Below are 9,978 nucleotides of genomic sequence, written 5' to 3' on the forward strand. Positions count from 1 at the left end.
TGGATGCCTTTTACCTACTCAATAAGGGGAACTTCCTGCAGTATGCTAGATAACATAGTACAAACATAGTACTGGAGCAAATAAAAGACCACCTCGAAGACAAACTTGAAGCTCATAAAGCAGGATTCCACACTAGATCTTACTGTGTGGACTACATCTTTACTACCTTGTGGAATATCATCGAAGAATTGCCCTCGATTTCGAGAATTAGTTAGACAGTGTCAATAGAAAATGTATTTGGCTTCTTTTTCGCCATTCCGGATAAACTCAATTCTTTTATTAAGGCATCCAAATATCACGTTCTGTATAAGGAAAGGTTGTCAGAAAGATTTTGTAATTTTAAATGGAAACTGGGTTCTTTCGCCAATACTGTTCCTGCTTGTGATATTGATACACCAAGCTTTCTTAAATAGAAATGAGATAATTCAATGGACTCCGCAATCGCACCTCACACATCTAGACCACGTCACTGATGTAGGCTTGATCTCTCATAGAATGATGCATCTCCATCAAACGTCAACGAGGATGGAGAAAGAAGCAGATATAATAGGAATCTATCAACTCGACAAAAACTAAAGGTTTGAGCCCTCGACATTTTTCAGTAAGAGTTAAAATTTATGGATTACCGTCAGAGATGGTAGAAGATTTCCAATATCATGAAAGCATTGTCTTAAAAATCGGTCTTAAAAAAAGAAAAAAAGATTGGAATTTTGGCTTAAGGATCAAGCTACGACTAATCCGCTTCGATGTTGAATCCCTGTTGCTTTCTGGATGTAGCTTTTGAAAAGTTACAGACACAATCACAAGAAAGCTTCAAAAGTTTTTATTAGTTGTCTTAGTAACATCTTAAAAAGTATTTGGTCAACCGAATCTCCAATGTGGAGCTTCATACAATAACGTAAGACGAAAGTGGAGATAGGCTTCAAAAAGGACAGGCGGTGCATTGCGGGCCAAGATGCAAGGAACCCCTCACAGGAGTGCAGAGCACTTGCTTTCAGCCAAGAAATACTTAGTGAAGCACTGTCGAGTAGGAATATGTATGATACGCTATATTTTTTAAAGGTTCTTTTGCTTTTAGCATCATGTTTCAAAATTGTTTTCCGAACTTGGACCCTTAACTTTCTCTTCATTTGACGCTATAAACTTCAAATTTCAAAACAGCCGTTTTACGAAACTGTATTAATGGACTTATTGGTTCTTAAGCAACATGACACTTAAATCTTCTATAAGTCCAATCTTTTAATTACATTTGTGTGAATTTTTAAAATGTATCCTTAAGAATTTTATAAATGATTTTAATTTGTTTTCCATTTTAACCAAAAACTACAACATCGCCATGCTTATCCTTCCCTGTTTTTTGATATAGGAATAGCAACAACACCACAAGAGAGTGCAAAATACCCTATTGATGCGGTTACTTTTCAAAAGTTGATACAACAACGCGCAGCATTTGGTGCAAAGTTCTGTGGTTTTCATTGATCGTCGAACTGAGCTGTTGGCTATAGGTATGTATTATGAAGCTCTAGAACAGTATGGGGGTACCCCAATTTGAAAAAGTGGGGATATGTTGTTTCGATGTGCGTCTAGGGTTTCACCACCACCGCATAGAAATTCAGCACCAACCAATATTCAGGCAGCTGCTGCAGCTGGTTCTCTGTTCTGGCTCTGGAGCTGTTCTCTGTGTGTATACTTCATGTCGCTATTGCTGCCGAAGGCGTTATCCACAAATGGATAATGCCAGCATCTGTGGCAGAAGCTAAAGCTGAAGCTGAAGCCGAAGCGGTAGCTGGAACAGGAGCAGTAGCAGTAGTAAGAGCAACAGCAATGGCCAATCTTTCGAAATAGCAAACAATTCCTTTTTCATTTTTGAGGGCATGGGCGAAGGATGCTAGAGTAGATACTGAGGTATGGGTATCGGTAAACCCTTCTCAATTTGTTCCAACGGACGAACAACAACGACGAGCGACGATTACGATAGGACGAGGACGACGATGGTCGGGTGGCAAAAGTGTGCTGTGTCCTGTGTGTACAGCATCAGTGGTTGTGTAAATGTTTTCAAGCCATTAATCACCCCATTTCAGGAATACATCAGAGCCCGAAAAAGATATACAGTCTTCTATGGCCCGTCGTCATCGCCTCAGTTTCAGTATCGTTTTTAAGGGGAGCTCTCTGTATACACATCCAATCCATATATAGGTTGTGTGCGGGTGAGACAGTGCATTAATGACTTGCAACCCCTTTCATTTACGACGACGACGATACGACTTCGACGACGATACCATTCACAGGATGAGATATACTCAGGGAGGTTCACAAAATTCGGATCGGTTTCAAAATCGCCCTAAGCCATATTTGGATTCCTATCCATCCCAGCCCGGGCGCCATTGCTATATCCAATCCAAATTGTTGCGATATTGTTTGGCTTTCGGTTTTTGGGTTTGAGTTTGAATTAGAATTCAAGTTTGGGTTTGGGTTTTTGTCTCTCAGGGTTGGTTGAGTCGACTTTATTCTACTACTGCCGTTATGCAATACCGAGATACTGGGATCCAGTTTGCTTCTTTTGTTCCGATGTGAAAACTGAAAAGCCTTGGATTCATATCGTCGGTGGATGATTATTTTTAACTGGTTAAATGAGCGTAGTGTTTTTTTTTTGTTCTTTGGGTTTTGCTGTTGCGAAGATATCCTCAGCCATTATCCTTCCATTAAGGATTGTGATGTGCGTCTGTTGCTTAGGTATACACACAGACATACTCTCAAAAATATACTTCGAAATGCCTTCCTTGAATACGGAACTGATATTTTCTGTTTATGAATTGACTTTGGGGGTTTTCCCTGAGCTGAGTCGAAGATAAGGATTTTATGCACACACGCGTTATTCGATGTCAGATTATTATAATGACAAATTACTGGAAATTATTCATTGGCTTCTGACGTTAAAGATTTGGCGTCATATACATGTGATGAGAACGAAATAACTTTATTTCATTGGAAAAGTGTTTTAGAATAGGTATTTGATCCAATGAGTTAGTATTTGGTATAGATATGAGATATATAGCTTATAGAGCTGAAACAATGGTGTTTATTAAGTTCAGTAAAAATGTGAACGTTAAGAACATTGTAGTGGTTGAAATATGTAGAGATATATAATTCAGTCGAATTAGTAGCTCAAAGAAGCAAATTTGTTTGAACTAGTTTTAATACAAAGAGTGGTATAAAGCGTGGATTCACAAGAGCTGTCAACATATTGGGCATACTCTAATGTTGGCAACACAACACAGCTGCTGACGTAATTTAACGTTTGCATTATACTTCACTTTTGACGATTAAGTATAGGATTTCCGTTCGACAATTTTTTAACAATTTTTTAACAATTTTTCTTTTTATTTGTTTTTCTTATTGAACTTATAATAGAGCACTGAGCAAAGTCTGAGCAGAGCACGCCGAGTTTAATCAGAACTCTTCAATTTATTTATGAAACACAATTGAAACCTGAACTGTAAAAATGTTCGAATTTGCCACCTAGTACTGTCTTTTTTATACCACACTATACAAAGCGAGTTCAGCCATGATCAGCTATAGCTGAGCTGAAAATAAAAACACAACTAGAGCGTTCTGATATTTCTGATCTAAAAAAAGATTTGGGGAACTGCACCTTTTTAGTTTGTGTTAATATTTCTATTAGGTTTGACCAGTAGCAATAATTTTTAAGCAACTTCTTCGGTGTCTGGAACAGGCGCATTAGGTAAATCATTATTATATTGAAATTAGAAAATAAAACAAGGAAACCGATCATCTATCATAAAAGTTTATTTCTTTGTTACCATTGTGGTTCCATCGGAAATATTAGCCAATTGCCCTACTGGGATATTATTGTCACCGGCATATCAACAAGTTTTGTTTCTTTATTGATTTTCTTTTCTAAAGCATTTTCTTTTCACAGTAAAATACAAAGTTCTTAGATAGGAATGGGTTTAAGAACCCATTTTTAGTGCACTAAAACTTTCATAAAAATGTATTCCTTAAATTGATAAATAATTAGCATTTTTGCTAAAAGAGGTTCAAGAAAACTATTTTCAAAAATTCTTGAATTATGAACTGACCCTGGTCATTCGCAATTAACACTTGAAACCATTCTCTGGCATTACATGTCGCTTAAATATTGATGGAGGAATATCCTTTACGGTTAATATACTCCTCTGAGTGTAAGTGAGCTTCTTTTTTTCGACATGGGTATGTAGTCTAACGCTCAGTCATACATGATGGAAGGTCAATCCTTTTTAGCATCTAATTGGTGGGGGTAATCCGAATGATACTTAATACAATGAAAAGATGTATCAACTTTATGTTTTGCTACTTAGTGTAGAGTTTACCAAACAGTACTCTGGTGAAGACACGGGCGTCTACCCCATCGCCACCTTGAAAGTCTGGATCTCCAACATATCTCAAGAAAATTCTTATCTTTTCTTCAGCGGACGGTGCTCCTCTCCTTCCTTCAGATTGAGAACCTTTAAATTTATTATTGTGAAAGGGATACATAAATTAATTAGCTTCAATTAAAATATCTTACCCATAAAATATTCGCTTATCCACTCAACGTTATCTTATTATTATTATTACCGGGCGTTCTTTGCTCTTTATAACTTTTTATGATCTAGCATTGAAAAAAGTTGACATATTTATACTCGTAATAAATGCTCTGCAAAACCGATTGTTTTGAAAGGAAAGTTACATCTGTTGATATTGACATATAACATGAGAAAGTTTTACTAGTAAATCTTCAAGTGGGTATTTAGAAACTTGAGAAATGTTCTCTTATTGTATCTTTTTCTTTTAGTAAATTTACTAGTAAAAGCATTTCCTACCGTTTATGTATACGGCTCGATGGGTTGTGCTGCTACACGGCAAATGAACGGTTTAAAAAAAGTTTAAATATTGACTCTCTGCCTTAGAAGCCTGGATTCACTGTGAGGAAATGATCTTGCACATTTCATACAACCTGCCTTTACAAACAGGATCAACCTCAAGTCAAAAAATAAGCGGTTCAACCTAGAGAAAAAAACATTGACTCAAAAAGTCTTTTGGGAACAGCTTGGATTAATTATTTATAGACAAACATAGACAAATAAGTAGTAATACCAATGATGGTATTTCTGAAAGATACCAATGATGGTATTCCTTAAAAAGAGTTTTTTTAAAACTATTGGATTAATTGATTTCCCGACTTTTCAAGGTCCCTAGAGTCGAAATAAGAGATTTTTAGGAAGATGTCTGTGCGTTTGTACGTACTTTCGTACGTCCGTACGTTCGCGACGTTTTTAGAAGAGATATCGACTTGAATTAATTTTGTTGTGCAGTTAAGAATGCAGAAAGATGCAGAAAGGGCTCTGAAGAAAATAGTGTGGGTGTTTTTTTTTATAAAGTAGTTTAAAAAAAATCAAAATTTTTGTTAACCCTAAACATCTCACGAACCAATAACGCTCAAGACTTGAATTAAATTTTATATTATATATTGTATTGTTATACAAAACAAATATAGTTTTAGTGAAAAATCCAATTAACATTTTTTTATAAAACAAAAAAAAATGAAAAAAATATTTGTCACCTTGAAAATTTTACGAATAAAAAATGCTTTTATCTCCAAAACGATTTTGTGCAACGAAATATAACGTCTTCAACATTTGGTAAAATTTTTAGAAAAATCGAATTGACAGTTTATTTATAAAAAAGTAAGAACTTAAAAAAACAGTACTCAAAGTTGGTAAAAATTTAATTTCGACTCAAATATCTTTCCAAAAACTTGAGATATTGGGTTCAAATTATTTTTTTTTCTGTAAAAATATTGTTTTCAACATTCAGTCAAATTTTGAGAACAAATCGAATTGACAGTTTAAAAAAAAAAAAACCTAAATGAAAACCTTGGTAAACATTTTTTTTCGACTTAAATGTCTTTTCAAAAATTTAATATATTTGCTTCAAACTAATTTTATTTCACAGAAAATATTGTTTTCGATATTCAGTTTTACGAAAATCCAACATGAACGACTCGTAATTTTCTGTCCCGAAATGTTATATTCTATGCTCTAGTTTATTGCGTCATAACCCTCTTCTGAGGGCGTTTCGGACATAGCTTGTCTTCGCTAGAAAAACACCGATTATCTCCTGACTTGTTGTCAGCCCTTAGCCCTTTATTATCTTAGTTATGGGAATCTAACGATAACGATTTCAAGAAAATAAAATTGTACACAAATCAAATTTTGAAAACTATGAACTCAATAGTTGTGTTTTTTTTGGGGTGAACCCTGGATATGCAGACAAGTCTACCTTAGACCCGTAAAAAGAAGCATCACACCATTAACCTCCATTTCCTCAAGTTTTAAAAACACATTGGTTACTAAACAAAACTAAAACAAACTACTTTCTACAAAATGCAAATAAAATTATTCAAGAGAAAAATTAAGAGGCCGAACTGGATTAGGCAGGGTTTTTTTTAACTAGGAAGCTCTTTTGACATTTCTCTTCAGTAAGGTTTGCCATTTCATGATGGAAAGAAAGAAAGTACGAGCCAACAACAAATCGAAATTATTAAAATTTACTACCGAAATTAGGAGTCAGTGGCCTTAATGTCAAGAGCGCTACATCCAAGCAGATCAACAATTAAGCTTTGAGCGTCTAGTAAAAAAGAAATTAGAATCCTCTCCTCATGCACAGTACAAAATGTTTCTGTACCAGTGAGACAAAGAAGTGTCCGTAGTGTCGATATAATTGCATGCCGCTGAGGCTTCAGCTGCAGAAAGCACAAATGTGTCTCTTACACGTCGTTCTCAAGTGTTGGGCATCTCTGTGACGTCGTTGTGGAGAGTTTTGCGAAAAGATGTTGGCTTTTATCCTTACAAGATAAAACTGATGCAAGAACTGAAGTCGCTTGAGCGTCGTATGGTCGTGAAATAAGCTGAGCAACAACTTGAAAATGATTCGGATTTTCATCGAAAAATCATCTTCAGCAATAAGGCTCATTTCTGGCTGAATGGCTTCGTCGATAAACAAAATATGCGGTATTGGTCAGGCAGTAATCCACACGTACTCCATCAGTCATAATTGCATCTCAAAAAATTAAGGTTAGTGTGGTTTGTGGGCGGCCGTCATTGGGCCGTACTTCTTCCCTGATGATCAAGACCGGCACGTTACTGTGAAAGGGGATTGCTATCGAACGTGAAATTGCAGCGGTATCAGCCGATTTATTTTTAAAAAGTGTCGATAATTAGGTTCAGCGTCTGCAATTCAGCAATCATGCCCGTAATAGCCATGCAAAAGAAATCGAACTCCATACATGTTGGCATCGACCGAACTTTCACAGTAATAAAGAATTTCAATGATATCCAAAACCGTTTTTGTTTTATTAAAAAAAAAAAACAACTTTTGAGCGCTCTAATTGAATAGCCCGATATATGAAAATAGAAATTAGAGGTATTTCCAAGAAAAGACAAATATTTCTCGATGTTTACAATGCCTAGACGAGACTAGCTTTAGTCTTATCTTGCGACAAGCCACAATTATTATCATCAAAAAGATCAAAAAGAAGTCAATCTGCTTTAAACTACAGAAACTAGTTAACTTATATAATTGCATAGATTTTGAGTTGGACTTAAAATAAATTAAATTGCTTTTGAGACTTAAACCTCGATCCTCGATCATGGTATTGAATTTCTATATTTTCTCTAAGAGAATGGACTTTGGTAACTCAGCTCACTAAAACTATGTTCAACAATTATTCCAACCTTCCGCAGCGCTCAATTTGTTGAAACACTAACATTTTCAATTTCAAAAACCGATGTACACAAAGAAAAACACATAAAAACATTAAAATGCCATTCTAAATATATATTCGCCCTTCAAACTCTCGACAATCTTGAACAATCACCCTAACTGACATACTCCATTTTCTAAATTTTATGTCGCCCGCCGTGCGTCGTCGCGTCGGTCGCTCTAAAAATATGGAAAACTATAATGTAGAAACACCAAACTCAAACTTGAATACAAAACCCAAACCATATCCTGCTTTATACTCTCTCTACAACCAAAACAAACCATAAAGGACCCTGAGCTGTGTTCGTTAAGAGCCATATAGTTGGGTTGGTTTTGGTTGGGGTTGGCATAGTAGAAGAACCAGCACATTCAATTACACTGTAATTTACTTTATGGACTTATCTCCTGAAAACAGCAATTTCGGCAACATTAAGCATAATTTTATGACATCACTTTTTGTTTGATGGCTCCTTCGGTCTGTTATACTTTTGCTCTGCTTTGCCCTACCCTACCAAAGCCAAAGCTAAAGCCGATGGCGAGCCCGTTCAGTGATGTTCAGGCAGGGGTTGTTTTAATATTTACCATAACCACTCACCCTGCCTTATGCGACTATCTTAACCATAACATCGCACTATACTTCTATATATCTGTTACTTCAGACTCCAGGCAGGACCAGGACCAAGACCAGGAGCGCGTATCCTGACAGTTAAACACCCAACCACTATACAACTGGTGTATCTGTCAATGTCTCAACCCCAATCAGCAGCGAGGATAAAGACGAACAGGCAAGAAAAGTACAGCACAAAAAAAAGGAAACAAACAAAAATAAGGACCAAGTATAGTGATAGCATCCCTTTTTTTTGCACCACTAAAAATCATCACACAAGATGCTCTTCTGTGGTTGTCACTAAAAGGAGATACAAAAGTGTACAGCTTCGACCTTTTTATGCTCCTTAGAAGCTCAAAACGGCATCATCATCAGAGTCAGGACCCAACTAAGAAGAAAACCAGGATGGTTGTGAATTTTAATGGACACTTTTGGAGTCGCGTGGGGTTTTTCTTATATAAAAATTATTTTATTTTGTTTCATTCTTTCTTTCTTACCTCCCTCTCTTTCCTTTGGTTAACTATATCGTGTCGCTATATAAAGTGATGGTCGGTCTTGCGGTTTAATAGTTTGGGTCTGCCAGACGAATTTTATGGCTTCCGACAAAAGATTTAATTTGATTTAATCTTCGAAAATTGTTTTAGACGTCTGTGTTGGTTCCGTTCGAGTTTTGAATGGCAACGGAAAGGTGAGGTACCTTTAAATTTTGTTTTAAAGTGAGAAGTAAAGTTGCAAGAAAACTGCCAATAGTTGAAAAATGGGGCCTTCAGGTTGAAGGTTGTACAAATATTTAGAGGCGTAGTACCAACAAGGCTCCGATACAGACGGATTAACTGTTAACGAATCAATCAAAGGAAAAGAAGACAACAAACTTTGGAATTGTACGTGGAATGTAGGATCCCTTAAGAGTTAATGTGTAACCGAATAACTAGCGGAAGTCTTTAACTGATGGAAGCAGAAGTACGATGGGATGGGTTGGATAAATGCAAATTAAAATAATGCATTATATAGTACGCCTACTGTGTGGGTGTGGATGTGTTGTTGGAATTATACGCAAGCAAAAAGTCTTGAGTTTCACCAGTGTGAGCAAACGTCTCACGATAATCCGCATCAAGGCAGAGAGACAGAGGAAAAAGATGACAACACCAAAGACATATTTTTTCAAGTCCTGGGTAATAGATATTGGCTATGACATTAAAGTAGTCCTAGAGATATTAACACCAGACTAAGTAAAGAAGATATATTTGGTTCGGGAGATACAGCTTTCACGATACTTCTTCCAACAACAGATTTAGGCTGATCAATTTTGCTAAGGGGCTACGCGTTCGGGTAGCTAATACACAGTTCACAAATCTCGATATCCAAAAGAGGATATGGAAATCTCCTGATCAATCTCAACTGTCAACCAGATTGACCACATTGAGATACACTCACGATACTTCTCCAGTACATAGGATGTCCGAATATTCAGAGGGCGAACATTGATTTGGACCACAACTAATATCCCGATCCAAGTCAAAATGAGGAAGTATTGTGATAAGATTCGACGCAAGACGGATCAAATCGCA

The sequence above is a fragment of the Eupeodes corollae genome, chromosome 1, assembly GCF_945859685.1.
Source record: "Eupeodes corollae chromosome 1, idEupCoro1.1, whole genome shotgun sequence".
Classification (NCBI taxonomy): domain Eukaryota; kingdom Metazoa; phylum Arthropoda; class Insecta; order Diptera; family Syrphidae; genus Eupeodes; species Eupeodes corollae.